Source organism: Canis lupus, chromosome 4 (genome assembly GCF_011100685.1).
Source record: "Canis lupus familiaris isolate Mischka breed German Shepherd chromosome 4, alternate assembly UU_Cfam_GSD_1.0, whole genome shotgun sequence".
NCBI classification, from domain to species: domain Eukaryota; kingdom Metazoa; phylum Chordata; class Mammalia; order Carnivora; family Canidae; genus Canis; species Canis lupus.
The window spans coordinates 11,337,784-11,354,315 of record NC_049225.1 but is presented as its reverse complement, the minus strand read 5'-3'; the positions used below and the strand labels follow the sequence as shown (position 1 = coordinate 11,354,315).

The window sequence follows — 16,532 nt, the reverse complement described above, 5'->3', positions numbered from 1 at the left end:
ATGAAAGACTTAAATGTAAGACAGGAATCCATCAAAATCCTAAAGAACACAGGCAGCCACCTCTTTGAATTCAGATGCAGCAAAAAGCAGGAGAAACAAAAGCAAAAATGAACTATTGGGACTTCATCAAGATAAAAAGCTTTTGCACAGCAAAGGAGAGTCAACAAAATGAAAAGACAATCAAAAGAATGGGAGAAGATATTTGCAAATGTCTCATCAAATAAGGAGCTGTGAACTGGTATAGGTACTATGGAAAACAATATGGAGTTTCCTCAAAAAGTTAAAAATAAAGCTACCCTACAATCCAGCAATTGTACTACTAGGTATTTATCCAAAGGATACAAACATAGTAATTTGAAGGGGTATATTCACCCCAGTGATGTCCACTGAGGGATGAATGGATAAAGAAATGTGATATATATGTATATATATATATATTCCAATGTATGTATATATATACACACAATGTATATTCCATTGTATGTGTGTATATATATATACATACATTTCTGTATTGTAATATACATTTATGTATTATATATATGTATGTATATGTATAAATATACATACAATGGAATATACATACAATGGAATATATATACACAATGGAATATTACTCAGCCATCAAAAAGAATGCAATCTTGCCAATTGTAGTGACATGGATGGAACTAGAGGGAATTATGCTAAGCAAAATAAGTCAGATAAACAGATGAATTGGTGGAATTTAAGAAACAAAACAGATGAACAAAAGAGAAGGGAAGGAAAAATAAAATAAGATGAAAACAGAGAGGAAGGCAAATCATAAGAGACTCTTAATTCTAGGAAACAAACTGAGGGTTGTTGGAGTGGAGATGGGTGGAAGGAAGAGGTAAATGGTTGATGGGCATTAAGGAGAGCACTTGAAGTAATGAGCACTGAGTGTTGTATGCAACTGATGAATCACTAAATTCTACCTCTGAAACTAATAATACAACATATGTTAATTAAATTGACTTGAATTTATTTTATTTTTTTAGAATAACAAAAAATACTTTACTAAAACATAAGACTTACAGAAGTTTCCAGACAAACCATACAAAATGGTTACAAGCTTTTTCTTGAAGGAGGGATTCTACATTCAACAGCAAAGTCACAATGTTATTAGTGAGGGCTGTATTCTTTATTTTGGCTCAAACAATCAGGCCTCCATCTACAGTGTCTAAATAAAGTTAGACTTGGTTAGAGAGCATATTCCAAAAAACTGCTTATTTTAACCAAAGCAATTGGGTCGCCATAAAATAAAACTACCTCTACCCTAAAAAAGAAAAAGAAAGAAGAAAGAAAGAAAGAAAGAAAGAAAGAAAGAAAGAAAGAAAGAAAGAAGAAAGAAAGAGAAAGAAAGAAAGAAAGAAAGAAAGAAAGAAAGAAAGAAAGAAAGAAAGAAAGAAAGGAAGAAAAACATCCACACCCCTGTAGCTAACCCTGACAACTATCTTCATTCATAGTGCTTTATCCTTAAACCATAATGGGAGAAATGAATAAAGCAGAAGGCAGCCACTGCTTTTAAATGTTTCACAACAATCCAGATGGTACTTCTAGCCTCTGCTCATGCTTTACAACAGTGAATCAGGATAAGACATAGATTTGCTAATGTGCATTTAATCACCAAAAGACTGAAGATGTCTGGACTTTTATCCTATAATGTTTCTAAGACTGTGTCCATTAAATGCAAACAAAAATGAAGAAGTCTTGGCAGAACAGAAGTGATGCACACTTGATTAGATCGATTTTAAATATTATTCATGGCATATAGCCTAGTCCATACTTTAGCTGTTTCTAGGGCTTGGGCTTCGTTGGTCTTACACTGCTCTGCTAAATCACTTGCTGATGGATAATCTGGATTGGGAGCATTTACCAAAGCCTGGATTGAGAGCAGAACTGTGTGGATCTGCAGTGCTGGGGACCACTTATCTTTCAAAATATCTAAACATATTCTTTCCAACTTGTCTACATTAGGATGACAAATTTTTGGTCATGAAATATACTTTAGGGGCTGCCATCGGGTGTTCTTCTGGAAGGAATAGTTCAAGTTTAAAAGTCCCTCCCTCAAAAGGGAAGTCCTGGGGACCAGCAAAGACCACATGAAAATAACAGGCCTTGCTCTCATCTGGTTCTGCTTTAATGCAGGAACTGGTTCTGCTAGCAAACACTGGGTTTCCTTGATAATCCTGTGGGGCAGCCCGGCTATCCTGTCAGATTCGAAGTTTGGCCTCTGGTCTTGACTCTCAATTAAATTGAATTTAATTTTTTTAAAAAAGAGTTCCTACTGCAACAAGCATATCTGATGGACAGCTAATACACTTTTGGATCCAATAAAATCTTCATGTCATGTCACATTTCCTCTGGGCTTCTTCCAGCCAACGAATGAGCAAAATGGAGTTATTAGAATCAGGTCATTTCAGTAGACAGAAGAGTTCTCTAATAGCCTTGGCTCAGGAGATCTTCATTGGCCTGGCCAAGCATTTCTCAGAACTATTCTACAATATGAGTCTCTTCTGACCCATTCCTTTCTTTCTTTCTTTCTCTTCTTTCATGAGTGTCAGAATTTCTCCTCTCCTCATTTTATCTTTCATGGGCATTTCCCCCCAATAAATCTGTTGCACTTTTAATCCTGTGTTGGTGTTTCCTTCTTGTAGAACTCAAACTGACATTCCACTGAAGTCAGAAGACAATGTAATGACATCTCTAAAGTGGTGACAGAAAAAAACCAGCCTAACTAGAATTGCCAGTGAAAATATTTCCTTTCAACAAAAATAAAGAGACTACTTTGCCAGCAACACACCATTGAAATAAATACTAAAAGGAATTCCTTAGGCAGATGGGAAATTTCCTTGGCTAGAAATAGAAAATTGAAGGAAAAGAAAAGCACTGGGAAAAAAGCACTGAAAAAGCACATGTGGATAAATATAAAAGAATACTATTTAAAGCAACAATGACTACAATGTCTTTTAAAATTTAGAACATATACATTAAAATACATGATAACAATAGCACAAAAGGTAGGACAGGGAAAATGAAATCAAGTTATAAGGTTCTTACATTTTCCAGGAAATGCACTGGTAAGGTAGACTATAACCAATGTACCATGGATGCGTATTGAAATCCCTAGGGCAATGGCTCTCAATTGGGAGTATTTTTCCCACCAAGAAGTATCTGGCAAATAAACACATGACACAGAGACAGATTAAGAGAAAGAAGAAGGGAGATTTGTCAATATGTGAAGACATTTTTGATTGTCACACTGTAGGAGAAGTGTCAAAAGCATCCTTAGCTGAGAAATGCTAGCTAAAAGACAGAGATTATCAGAAAAAAGACAGATTGTCAGATTGTCAAAACTAACAACAACAACAAAAGTTTTTTTAAATGATCCAAGTATATTCTGTCTCTAAGAAACTTACTTTAAATGTAATGATATGGGCAGGTTAAAAGTGAAAGAATAGAAAAGGAGATTCTATGCAAACTCAATCCAAAGAAGGCTGAAGTAGCTGTATTAATATCAAATGAAGAAAACTGCAGAGTAAAATAAGTCACCAGAGATGACGAGGGGCATCACATAATGATAAAATGTACATTTCACTAAGAAGACATAATACTCCTAAATATATTTGCACCTTTAATAGAGCTTCAAAATGCATGAAGCAAAACTGATGGAATTAAAGACAAAAATGAGCAAATCAACAACTATATCTGGAGACTTTAACTTTTCTCTCTCAGTAGTGGACAGAACTAATGGAAAATCAGCAAAGTTATAGATGAACTGAACAACTCCATCAACTAAATGGATCTCACTGAAATTTTTAGAACATTTCACCACCAACAGCAAAATGCATATTCTTTTCAAGTGCATGTGGCATATTCATCAAGATGCAAACCTTAACAATTTAAAACAATTAAAATCATGCAAAGTATATTCTCTCAGTATAATAGAATTAAAATGTAAATAATAATAGAAAGATAATAGGAAATCTCCAAACACTTGGAAATTAAACAGCACCCTTCTATATGAATCCATGCATCAAAGAGCTCTCAGAAAAATTAGAAAATATTTTAAACTGAACAAAAATAAAGCACAACATAGCAAAATTTTCATGATGATTAAAGCAGTGCTTCAAGGGAAATTTTGGCTTCAAATGCTTACAGAAAGGACATTAAACTAGAAAACGGAGAAGAAAATAAACTCAACATAAGCAGAATGAAAGAAATCATAAACATAAAAGCAGAAGTCCATAAAATTGAAAATAGACAAGCCAAAAAACAATAGAGAAAGTCAAAACAATCAAAGTCTTGTTATGTAAAAAGATCAAGAAAATACAAATTAACCTGTAGCAAAACTGACCAAAAGAAGAAAGAAGACAAAAATTACTATAAGGAATGAAAGAGAAAATATTCTATATATTCTATATTCAGAGACCCTATAGAGAGTAAAAGGATAAAGGGATACTTTGAGCAACTCTACACACAAAAATTTGACAGTGTAGAAGAAACGGACCATTTCCTGAAAAAACACAAATATCAAAACTAATCTATAATAATATACAGATAATATTAATAGTCCAAAACTATTTTTCAACTTGAATTGATAGTTTAAAATCTTCTGAAAAAAATTTACCCAGCATTTCTTTTGGTTTACAGTGGGAAGATTTCAGGTTATTTAGCTCACTGTATTACTAGCCATGTAACTCTCTTAAGTTTTTTTAAGCCAGTATGAACTGAGTTTTTTGTTAAAGACAGACTTCTTAAACATCATATTTCCATGAAATTTGAAATAATATTGTACTTGCAAGGTGTACAAACACAATACTGAGATGACCCAGAGCAGTAATTATAGAAATACTGGCAGTAGTAGCATTATGGAGTAGTGGCAACAGTAGTCCAATAATAGTAATTATGACTAAGAGATACTAAGCACTTACCTGTGGCACTCTGCAAAAAACTTTGCATTTACAATGATACCACAGTGTTGTAGAAGAGGAAACAGAAGTATAAACATTAAGTAAAAGAATATAAACATGGTGAAATGGAGTATTAAGTGGGACTTTCTGTAGAATAATTTTCTTCTCAGTCTACCATCTTGTTTATAATCTTCCTGCTCTGGGATAGAAGAGAACTAAAGGAATTATCATTTTTTTCTACCTATACAAAAATGCATTAAATGACATGCACTTGGTCTTGAGGAGAGTGCCTCTAGCCCTGAGAGAAGCAAGTCCTGGCAGCACGAATATCCTGCAAAGAAAGTAAGCCAGCTTTGTGCTTCTCCAGCCAGGATTTGCTTTTTTCACCAATTAGACCATATTGCCATCAACTCTACTTGCTGAAGGCTCCCAGTGCCTGCTGAAACACACACACGTACAGTGAATGAATGTAGAGTGGCTAAGAGAGCTCCCAGATTAATTAACAGAAAGAATATCTCAATGGGATGGTCAGTCTCTGAGCTGCTATAATAGTGATCTTCAAAAAATATGCAAATTCATCTTGTTTACTTATTGAAAAAAAGACGCTGAAAGGGCTGTTATGCAGTGTTAAGCAACAAGTCCATAAACTCTTGCTAACTTCAAGTTACTACTTTTCATTAACCTGAAAATTGAAAGAAAAAATTACATGCAAGTAAACAGAAAAAACAAACAGATGAGCACCACTTATTTCTATATTTTCTCCATTCTGATGAGGCAATGATCCAAGAAACCACATTCTTGCCCTTACAACTCAGCTGCCAACATGAATGTGATTCTTTAGCTATGAGAAAACGTCTTTGAAGGGTACAGGTTAGTTAATATTGGAAATTCTTGTATACTTTGGGAGATAACACTATTTGCCCTGATAAGGGCCAGTACTTTTTTTACCTTGATAAGGATGGGTATTTTTTCTTCCTTTTTATCTGGACTTGTCAAAAATCAATCATGTCACCCTGTATTTTTCCTTTTTCTCCCTCTTGCCCTTGCCCATTTGGGGGTTAATGCCAGTAACATGTTTTCCTGATATAGTAGTGAATATAATCCAGTATTCATGTCCCCTATATTAAATAAAATCTTGAAACCTAGAAGTTCTTTCTTATTTAGGAACAATAAATAAAAGTTACAATTTGTAGAAGCTACAAAGCAACGATATACTGCCTGTGACAATGAAAGTGTTCAGCTTTAGGATTTTAAATCTCTTCCTACAAATGAATTCACTGGCGTTAAGGTTTACACTTCAAGTGTAAAGATGGTGGATACAAAGAAGAGAGGGAAGGAGAAAGAAAGGAAGGAAAGGAGGAAGGTAAAAGGATGGAAGGAAAGAAAAGGAGATTGGTGGGTGGATAGGAAAAAGAGAGAGGCAATCCCTGGGGCTCAGCGGTTTAGCGCCTGCCTTCGGCTCAGGGTGTGATCCTGAAGTCCCAGGATCGAGTCCCACATCGGGCTCCCTGTGTGGAGCCTGCTTCTCCCTCTGCCTGTGTCCCTGCCTCTCTCTCTGTCTCTCATTAATGAATAAATAAAATCTTAAAAAAAAAAAAAAAAAAAAAAACAGAGAGAGAGAAGGAAAAGGGAAGAGGAAATCCAAGTTGGATTTCAGGTCCCTAGGATGAAAGTCAACCTTGAATGGCAAAAAGAAAATACAGCCAACCCTTGAATTTCCAGCTACCTTTTGGTTACTATTTGGAGAGCATTGCTGACATGTAAATTCGCTCTCAGTAAAAAGGCTCTATCCTGTGAATCCAGTGAGCTTTATGCCTGGGATATAGAGAATTCTCAGTAAATATTTGGTAAATAAATAATTGAATGAATAAACATACAAGTTTACTTTTGTACGTTAGTAAAAATGAAGCTTATATGTTTAGTGAGTTGTCTAAAATCATAAAGAAAATCTTAAGTACCTAAAATATATTAGATGGAAATGTAAGAAAGATTACCAATTGGGACCTAAGAGATGTGGATTCTGGTTCAGGGTTTGTTTTGTCATTTCACCTCTTTGGGTCTCTAGATTGCAGAAGGCAGGGATTCAGCTATACTGTTTTCTGCTCTACCTTCAATGCCTAGCACAGTATCTAGTACATACTAGATGCTTTACTTATTTTTTTCAAGCTTTGATTGTATTTTATTGTCAGTGCTTGAGATAAAGCAGTTTTTAATGGAAGAATAAGAAAGTACGTGGAACTAGTACAAGGAACCCATAGACACTCTGAAGAGCTTTAAAGGACTCAATAAACAGTTAAATACTTAACATTTCTTCATCGGTAGAATTTGGTTTCCCCATATAAAAAAAAAATTAAGATGTTGGTACCAAGGCTTTCTACGTGCTTCTTACGATTCCATGTCACTGTGAGAAGGATATCTGTTCCCAGTCCTTGTTTCATCCCCCACTTCCCAACTTTTACTGCTCAAGTTGTAAAGGAAGGCAAATACAGGTGGGTGAGGTTCCAACACCCTTTCTCCAGGGTTATACCATCATCCTTCCAAGCTTTTATTTTCACAAGAAAAAAACCACAAAAATGCAATTTTAATTGAAAACAGTGCATCAATTACTTCATTGTCTATTTTGTAAAATGAGTTCCAGAATCACCACAGACCTCCCAATCTCCCAACCTCAGCAGTGAAAGATTCCCCAAACTTTCACATTAGGTGGTTCTAGTCATTCATCCCTAGAGAGGAAGCAAAGTGATATTCTTTCTCCATGTCTTCTGGGGGTGCTCAACAGCAATAAACTGGCTGGAATAAAACAGCAACAACAATGCTTCATGAATCACAGGATGGTTACTTGAGAGAGACTAATTCTCCCACACTCTTACAGGAAGCCCTTCCTCCTCTTTTCATGGTACTGCCCTAGTGAGAAAAACATTAGCAAATCTTGAAGTACAGGCAAGAGAATCCATAGAATTGTCAGTACAGCCTTCCCATTTGTCCAGAGAGGGAGAGGGACCCACCTGCCCAGAAGATGCATGTTTATCCTTTTTGGAGGACTCCTTTCCTGAGGAGGGACGGTCCTGCCAGTAGCTCACTCTCAGTGACTGTAGGGTAATGTGCAGTATTCTGAGGAGGGTCCTAGTCAGGGAAGTAAGAAACCCAATTTGACTTCTGACATACTATATGCTTTGAAAAAGTTACTTTCCTCTCTGAGAATCAAATTCCTCAATTTTTAAAACTTATTTGTCCTTTTAAGTCATTACAAAATTCCTTTTTCAAAACTGCTTTTCTAAATTCTAAAAATAATACATAATATCATTGAATTCTTTTAAACACAGATAAGTTAAAGGAAAAAATAACAATTATTCATAATCCAACCACCCAATGATATTCACTGTCAACATTTTTGTGTATACCTTTTGGTGACACCACTTAGGACTTTAGCATCACTCAATGTTTATTTCCCAGTAAGGGTTATCTTTTTTAAAGATTTTATTTATTTACTTGAGAGAGACTGAGAGCAAGCACAGAGTGAGAGGGAGAGAATACAGAGAGAGGAGAAGCTAGCTCTCCGCAGAGCTTGATTCCAGGATCCTGAGATCACAATCCAAGCAAAGATGTTTAACTTACTGAGCCACCCAGATGCCCCTGAGTGTTACCCTTTTTAATGTCTTCCTGAGGCTTCACTTGTGCCAACAATGCTGTTCATATACTAGGAAATTAGAGAATCCCCCTCAGAAAGTAAGTCAATTATAGACTGTGACAGTCTTTTGAATGCCCTTGATGGTAAGCCCTTTGAGGCTAGTTGTGAATATTGGAGTAATCATTTGAAAACAAATCTGCATGATGAGAAGCATCAAGCTGGGTACCTGTTTTTGATGTTTGTTATTATCATTACCATAAAGTTTAAAGACTCTTTTTCATCTTTCTCTAGAGTTTCCAAAACTTTTGATGCTTCAAGGAGAGGGATACATTTGACTATTTTAGAGCAACATTTCCCAAGATGTATTCTATGGCATTACAGATGCTGGAGATTCTCCCTTGGATAAGAGTTGTGTGGTCAAAAGAGTTTAGCAAAAACTACATATTTTATTCCATTAAAGACTCACAGTACACACTTAATATATTAAAGGCTGAGATTTCTTTGCTAATAAACCTCTTTAATTTTCATTAACTGTATTTACTAAACTTATTTAAGTTCAAAACACTTGCTTGGGAATTTCACATTAGTTTTTCCATCAATCTGTCATGACAGATCATATAGTCTGTAGGGCAAGCACACAGAGTTCTATGGACACATAAGTTTAACCTATTTGAACCTCAGTCTCCTCCTTTGCAACATAAAGATCCTGCCTGGACAGAGGAAACTATTTTTGGCATTAAGGCAGTCTAGATTCCAGAGAAGCCATCCCAGTATAGAATATCTAAATTTTTTTCTAGGATATAAAATGCATCTTTTAAAATACATGGCTGAACCAGCGGGAAAAAAGAGAAAATAATAAAAAAGTACAAATCCAAAGAAGAATGGAAGCACTAGAGGCTCATCGTCTTTAGTAGCTAACAATTTGGGTTTAATGGTCTATGTTCAAGTGGCAAAAGACAATCTTGAGATTGATGCAATGTGGAAGGTTTCTACTATACAAATTCAGGAGCCCCTCACAGATAATGAGGGCAGCAGATGAAATAGGGGAAAACAATAAAGGAATAGGTGGTGGGAACACTATGCTGTTTCACCCTTGGTAAAGTTCCATATGGAGCAGAATAAGAGAGAAAAAAAACTCCCCTAATAATTCCTAACTCATAGCAAGCCTCACACAGGTTTGGAGTTAGAATTCATACTATCCAAGCACCCTCAGGTTAATGGTGCCATAAAACATTAGACGAAGCAAAAGCTGGGGTGTCTGGGTGGCTCAGAGGTTGAGCCATCTGCCTTTGGCTCAGGGCATGATCCCGGACCATGATTGAGTCCCACATCAGGCTTCCTGCGGGGAGCCTGCTTCTCCCTCTGTCTATGTCTCTGCCTTTCTCTGTGTGTCTCTCATTAATAAATAAATAAAATCTTTTTTAAAAAAGCAAAAGCCAATTCTCTCTTAAATTAAACTGACTTAAAGGCAGACCTCAAAGATGTCCCAGAGAAAATTTTAAGCTCCCTAAGCATATTTGGAAATAAATCATCAACATCATGATGTGAATGATCAGCAGAGTCAGTCCTACAACTGACAGCAGATGATGGAATTACCAGATACCAAATACAAAATAAATGCAAAGAGCTTTACAGAAGTATTTAAAGTTATCGACATTGTTAAGCCAAGATGGGGAAAAGAACAAATAAAATATCTAAAGATAAAAATTAATAATCAAAAATGAACCTAAAAAGGAAGTTTAAACACTGGTCTAGACACAGATGAAGGGAAAATTAGTGATCTGGAAAATAGATCCAAAAAAAAAAAAAGAAAATTACACAGACTGAAGCACTTTATTTGAAGGAGAAACCAACAAACCCACAACTATAGTGAGAGATTTTAATGTATATTTCTTAGTAATTGGTAAAGAAGCAAATGAAAAGTTGGTAAAGCTATAAAAGATTTTACTGCATAATCCAACAGTTTGGATGCCTGGGAAGGATAGCATCAACAGCTGCCAGTCATTCAGCCCTTAGTGTGAATGAGCCCTTCTCTGTTTTTTTTTTTTTTTAAGGTTTTAATTAATTAATTTATGATAGTCACACAGAGAGAGAGAGAGAGGCAGAGACATAGGCAGAGGGAGAAGCAGGCTCCATGCACCGGGAGCCGACATGGGATTCGATTCCGGGTCTCCAGGATCGCGCCCTGGGCCAAAGGCAGGCGCCAAACCGCTGCGCCACCCAGGGATCCCTGGTTTTTCTGATAGCTAGCTTAACATGACTCTGAGGGAAGGAGATTTTATTTTTTTTTATTTTTATTTTTTTATTGATTTATGATAGTCACAGAGAGAGAGAGAGAGAGAGACAGAGAGACAGAGAGGCAGAGACACATGCAGAGGGAGAAGCAGGCTCCATGCACCGGGAGCCCGATATGGGATTCAATCCCGGGTCTCCAGGATCGCGCCCTGGGCCAAAGGCAGGCGCCAAACCGCTGCGCCACCCAGGGATCCCTGGTTTTTCTGATAGCTAGCTTAACATGACTCTGAGGGAAGGAGATTTTTTTTTTTTAATTTTTTTTATTGATTTATGATAGTCACAGAGAGAGAGAGAGAGAGAGAGGCAGAGACACATGCAGAGGGAGAAGCAGGCTCCATGCACCGGGAGTCCGATATGGGATTCAATCCCGGGTCTCCAGGATCGCGCCCTGGGCCAAAGGCAGGCGCCAAACCGCTGCGCCACCCAGGGATCCCGGAAGGAGATTTTAAACCTATGTCAAGCCACATTTCCTTTTTTTTAAAAAAAAAAAAAGATTTTATTTACTTACTTGAGAGAAAGAATGAGCAGTGGGGAGGGGCAGAGAGAGGGAGAGAGAGAGAAGCAGACTCCTGCCTGAGCAGGAAGCCTAATGCAGGACTCAATCTCAGGACACAGAGATCATGACCTGAGTTGAAGGCAGATATGTAATAGACTGAGCCACCCTGGCACCCCTCAAGTCTCACTTCCTTTAAGAAGTCTTCCCAAAAAACTCTCCTGTAATTAAGTAGACTTCAGTAGGATGTTTTTGTGATTTCTTGCTCTTAATGTTTGTCATTTTACATAATTCTAGTTCTTTTTTCTTTTATTTTTGTTTGGCTTTCAATGAAATACATGCACATGATTTTTAAAAATTGCAAAATTTGCAAAAATACATACAAAATACATATAGGGATCCCATCCCCCCCAAAAAAAGAAAATTAAAATGACCTAGAGATAAGCATTGTTAGTGTTTTATTATATTATCAAGAGTTTTTTATGTATATCATCTCATTCATTTACTGTTTAACATCTATCACATGCCTCACACTGCATTCAGGCAGCAGTAGTGAAAAGTAAAGTCCCTATTCGCATGACACATTTTTCCCTATACTTTCATATATATGAAATATACATACTTTTAACTTAAAAATAAATGAAGAGGAAAAAAACAAATGATATACTTAGGAATTATTCTTATTATTCATGTATCTCTTATTTTCTCAGTGAGGAACCAGATAGCTGTAATCATGGTATTCTTCATATTACCAGGCAGAATATTTTTTCATAGAAGACACTTAACAAAGTATGCTAGATCCAAACATTGAGAGGGTCTAAGGGAGCAGGGAAAAGGCAAGAGGCAATTGTGATCATGGGTCTCATCTTTAGGCAGGTCCTATTGTATTACAAACAAGTTATTGGGGGGTGAAGTGGGGGGCGAGAAACACTGATTTGTAGGGTTTGCTAATTTCCATGGTATAAATACTCCCACATGGCCAATTTCAAGTTTTCATGTTCTAGAAAACATACTCATTACTGACCCTCAAGAGCTAGTACAAACCAGCTCCAGAACAAAATTGCCTGGTTCTGATAGAACCCTTACATCCTTCTTCCTCCTGGTTCTGGTGGTGCCATGGAGAATGGAACCCTTTCTCAGGAGGAAGAGGAAAGAGAAGGCTGGGATGCCAGAAATCAACCTCACCAAATCCTCCTTTTGTTCTAATCCAGTTTCTTTTGTGGAATTCTGTTCTGCTATCTGGATAATCAGTGGCTTTGCCTAGAACAAATGACTATTATACACCTACTACATGATGTTGTATGGGATACAGAAAACACAAAGGTGTGATCCCTACTCTCCACCAGTTCACCATAGTGGGCTAGAAGACCAGAAAAATTGCTAAGTGATTATTTAAAAATTGGCAGAGAAAATAAACTCACTCAGAGGTATGATTATTTACAGAAGTTCCGATGCAATATAATGAGGACTTTCGTGTAAGACATGTGATATGAGAGAATCAAAGCCCTTATTCTGTATTTGCAGTTTCTGTGGTCCTTTGTGATTTTTTTTTTTTTGTGTTGTTTTGTTTTTTTTGCAGTTTCTGCAGTCTTAAGCAAGTAATTAGTAACTCTATGTACTTACCTTATAGATTGTTATGAGACCTGGCACACGGTAAGTACTCAACAAATACTAGAATTAATAAGAATTAATAACAGCACTGCTATCAATAGTACTTGTAATACCACATGAACAAAGACAACAAAACAGAGAAGACTGGGGCTATTTCGTGGACTAGCCAGTAACTTGGTTTTTATTAAAATCTGTGGTTAATGAAAGTTTGAAAAATTATTATAGGAGAGCATTGAGAATTAGACTGTTTGCTTGGTTTTATAAATGACAAAGAACCAATAGAAATCTAGTGACATGGTCTGAGCTGCATTTTGGGAAGATTAAGCTTGAATTATTGCTACTTTCCCAAACAGGATTGGTAGCTTTTGCTGATATCTGAATAGATTAAGGCAATGTTGAGCGTGGCCACAGGACCTACGCAGTCAAGAGTTTGTCTTCAGGGATCTCCCTGTGGCCTCATCCCTGGGAATGATTTGCCTTCAAAGCAGGCAGCATGTATTTTCCTGAAGCTATGCCAAGTCCTTTTTCCCTTTCTTACTTCGCTATTTTTTGGCTCATAGAGTCGCTAAATATAAGCAACCTTTAAAAAGATCCCCAACCAATGCATTCCAAGGAGTATAAAAGCTATCTAGGAATTGAAGGGACATACTAAAGTTCATCAAGATAAACCTGCTTCCATGTCACAGTCTATAATATTTTTGTCCAAGTTTTGGGGGTAACCAGGTCCTAACAATAACTTTTCACATTTCTTATTATCTTATGTAAGAGGCAATACTTTTCTCAAGTTTGTTGACCTATGAAGGAAAAAAGCTGTTGGAGAAGTTTGTTGCAAAACTGGAAACAAAATGTATCTCAAATAGTTTACAAAGGCTATGAATCAGGGGTTGGGAGGTGGCCCAAAATTCCTGCTTCCTGTTGAAAGCACATTCAGCTCAGTGGGACGCGTTTGTCTGGTTGTGATATGTAAATGATCTCCATTGTGTATTTATGCTCGAAATTTTCACTGATTCCTGTTATTTCAGACCACATACACCCACACAACTATGATTACTTGGAATCCTTGACTGGAATACATCAAGAGTAATCGGGCTGGTATGCCATCTTTTGTTGATAATTAGAAACTTTTGGATGTAACACAAGAAGTTAACAGATTTCCCTGAACCTAGCCATATGTTTGAACAGTTACAGCAACAAATTTTTTTGCATATTCCTAGCTGGAACTCAAGAAGAACTTTTTGACTACTGCACAGGTCTAACCCTAATGGTCTCCAAAATACTATTTCATAAACAGAAACAAGATCCTTGCCTGATAAATTATTCAGACCTGGTTAAGACACCATGTTGCACAAAATCTATTCAAAGGGCCTTTCTTTTTTATTTTATTAAACTACAGTCAGGCCTCAGGGAAAAGATAAAGGTTTCCATTGCAAGGCAAATTAAACACCCCCATGTAATTTATCATGTGTTGTGATTTAAACTGGAAGACTCAATAGAATGTTAAAGATTTTCTGCATCTGATTATAAAAGTGAAAGAAGAAATACACATGGAGTTGATTGTGCTTTGGATGATTTGGGGAAACCAAGAAGACTCTATTTTTTTTTTTTTAATTTATCTGACAGAGCACAAGCAGGGGGAGTGGCAGGCAGAGGGAGATGGAGAAGCAGGCCCACCGCAGAGCAGGGGGCTTGAGGCAGAACTCCATCCCAGGATCCTAACCTGAGCTGAAGGCAGGCACTTAACTGAGCCACCTATGCACACCAAGGAGACTCTATTTTTTAATATACCACATATCCAGGCCCTAAATACTAATGAAAGAGAGATTTCTCTAGAAAAATCTACCAGATCAAAGCTAGTCACCCAAAATGAGGAGGCAAATTCGATTCACAGGATAAAAAACAAAAATTTAACTAAATAGTAAAAATAAACACAATAAAGGTTTTAAAATACACCAATAATGTTTTTATCAGAGAAAGCAAATTTATGTAAAGAAAACATGGCATAGGAATCATTCAGATAATATGAAATAACAGCATTATCAATATCAGATGAGGTCAAAAAAAGCCAAGATGGTGAAAACTTTAGATGGACTTCGAGTAGGTCTGTAACTTAGAGAAAGGGAAAGACTGTGGTTAATCTAAAGAGCTTGGGAAGGGGAAGATGGTGGAGTGGGAGGTAGGCTTGTCTACTTCCATGTATACAACTAGATAACTGTTATATCATCATAAATACCCCAGAAATCTATCTGAAGTCTGGCAGAACAAACCCCACAACTAAAGGTAGAGAAGAGGCCACATTAAAGAAGGTAGAAAGTATGGAGATGTGGCTTAGAAGAGAAAACAAATGATGGCTGTTGTGGTGGGGGTGGAGCCAAGATCGTGAAGAAGGACAAGAGACAGACTAATAGAGGGAAACACACAGGGAAACAAAGCCCAATAATAACTGGCTTGGAAAGTAAGAGGGGCCAGATTTCATGAGTTCTTGCAACCAGTGGGGCTTCAAGCCTGGAATTTTATTTTATTTTTATTTTATTTATTTATTCATGATAGAGAGAAAGAGAAAGAGAGAGAGAGAGAGAGAGGCAGAGGGAGAAGCAGGCTCCATGCAGGGAGCCTGATGTGGGACTCGATCCCGGGACTCCAGGATCACACCCTGGACCAAAGGCATGTGCTAAGCCGCTGAGCCACCCAGGGATCTGGAATTTTAAAAGCCAACCTGCTTGGCTCTGGGAGAGCTTGGAGGACATTAGGTTGCTCCCGGAGAAAAAGAAGGGCAAACAGCCTGATGACATACTGTATGGAAACAGTGATCTGAAGAGTGCCTGGGGCACACATTGGGGAGGTTAGATGCTTATCTCAAGAGTTTTTCCCAGAGGCAGCATTCATAGAGAGACCCCTCTGGGTACAAAGGAACTGGCAAGCACTATTTCTTTCCCTGATCTCCCCTGCACAGGGCCACCTGTGGTTCCTGTGGTTGCTGTAACACAGGAACCACTGTGATGCCTATATTTGCTACCTAACTGGCTTACACCAAGTCCCACTCCCCATGCTGCAGAAGGACTGCTCTTTCCAGTCATGTTTCCCTCAATCTCAGTGCAGCAGATCCCTACCCCCAGAAGACTGGCCCAAATCCCCGCCAATACCATGTCTCCCAACCCAAAAGTTTTGCAAGGCCTTAGTTCCAATGGCAGTGGCAACAGGTCTTATTTCACAGGCAGACCAAAGAATGCTTAGTTAAAATGTGCCATTTTCATGCCAGGGACCAAACACATACATAAGTAAAGAGAGCCTCTGCAGATGAACTGGCCTGAAAGATAAAGCAGCCAGGACACAAAAGCACAGTACACATTGGAGACACTCCCAGAAGCATCAGGAACTGAGGAACAAGAGACACTACACTGAAGGGTGCTATAGTTCCTCTTCTTCATAAAGTCATTACCCTCAAGAACAGGAGATGTAGCAGATTTTTCTCACACATAGAAACAGGCACAAAGACTTAGACAAAATGAGAAGACAAAGGAATTTCTCCCAAATGAAAATCATGACAAGACCACAGTGAAATAGATATAAGTAACAT

The 16,532-nt window shown here is 37.4% G+C and overlaps 1 pseudogene; it reads right to left on the bottom strand.

Moving 5' to 3' along the window:
- Positions 1-1,768: 1,768 nt before the first annotated feature.
- Positions 1,769-16,032, bottom strand: LOC100685052 (annotated as a pseudogene).
- Between the last annotated feature and the right edge of the window lie 500 nt (positions 16,033-16,532).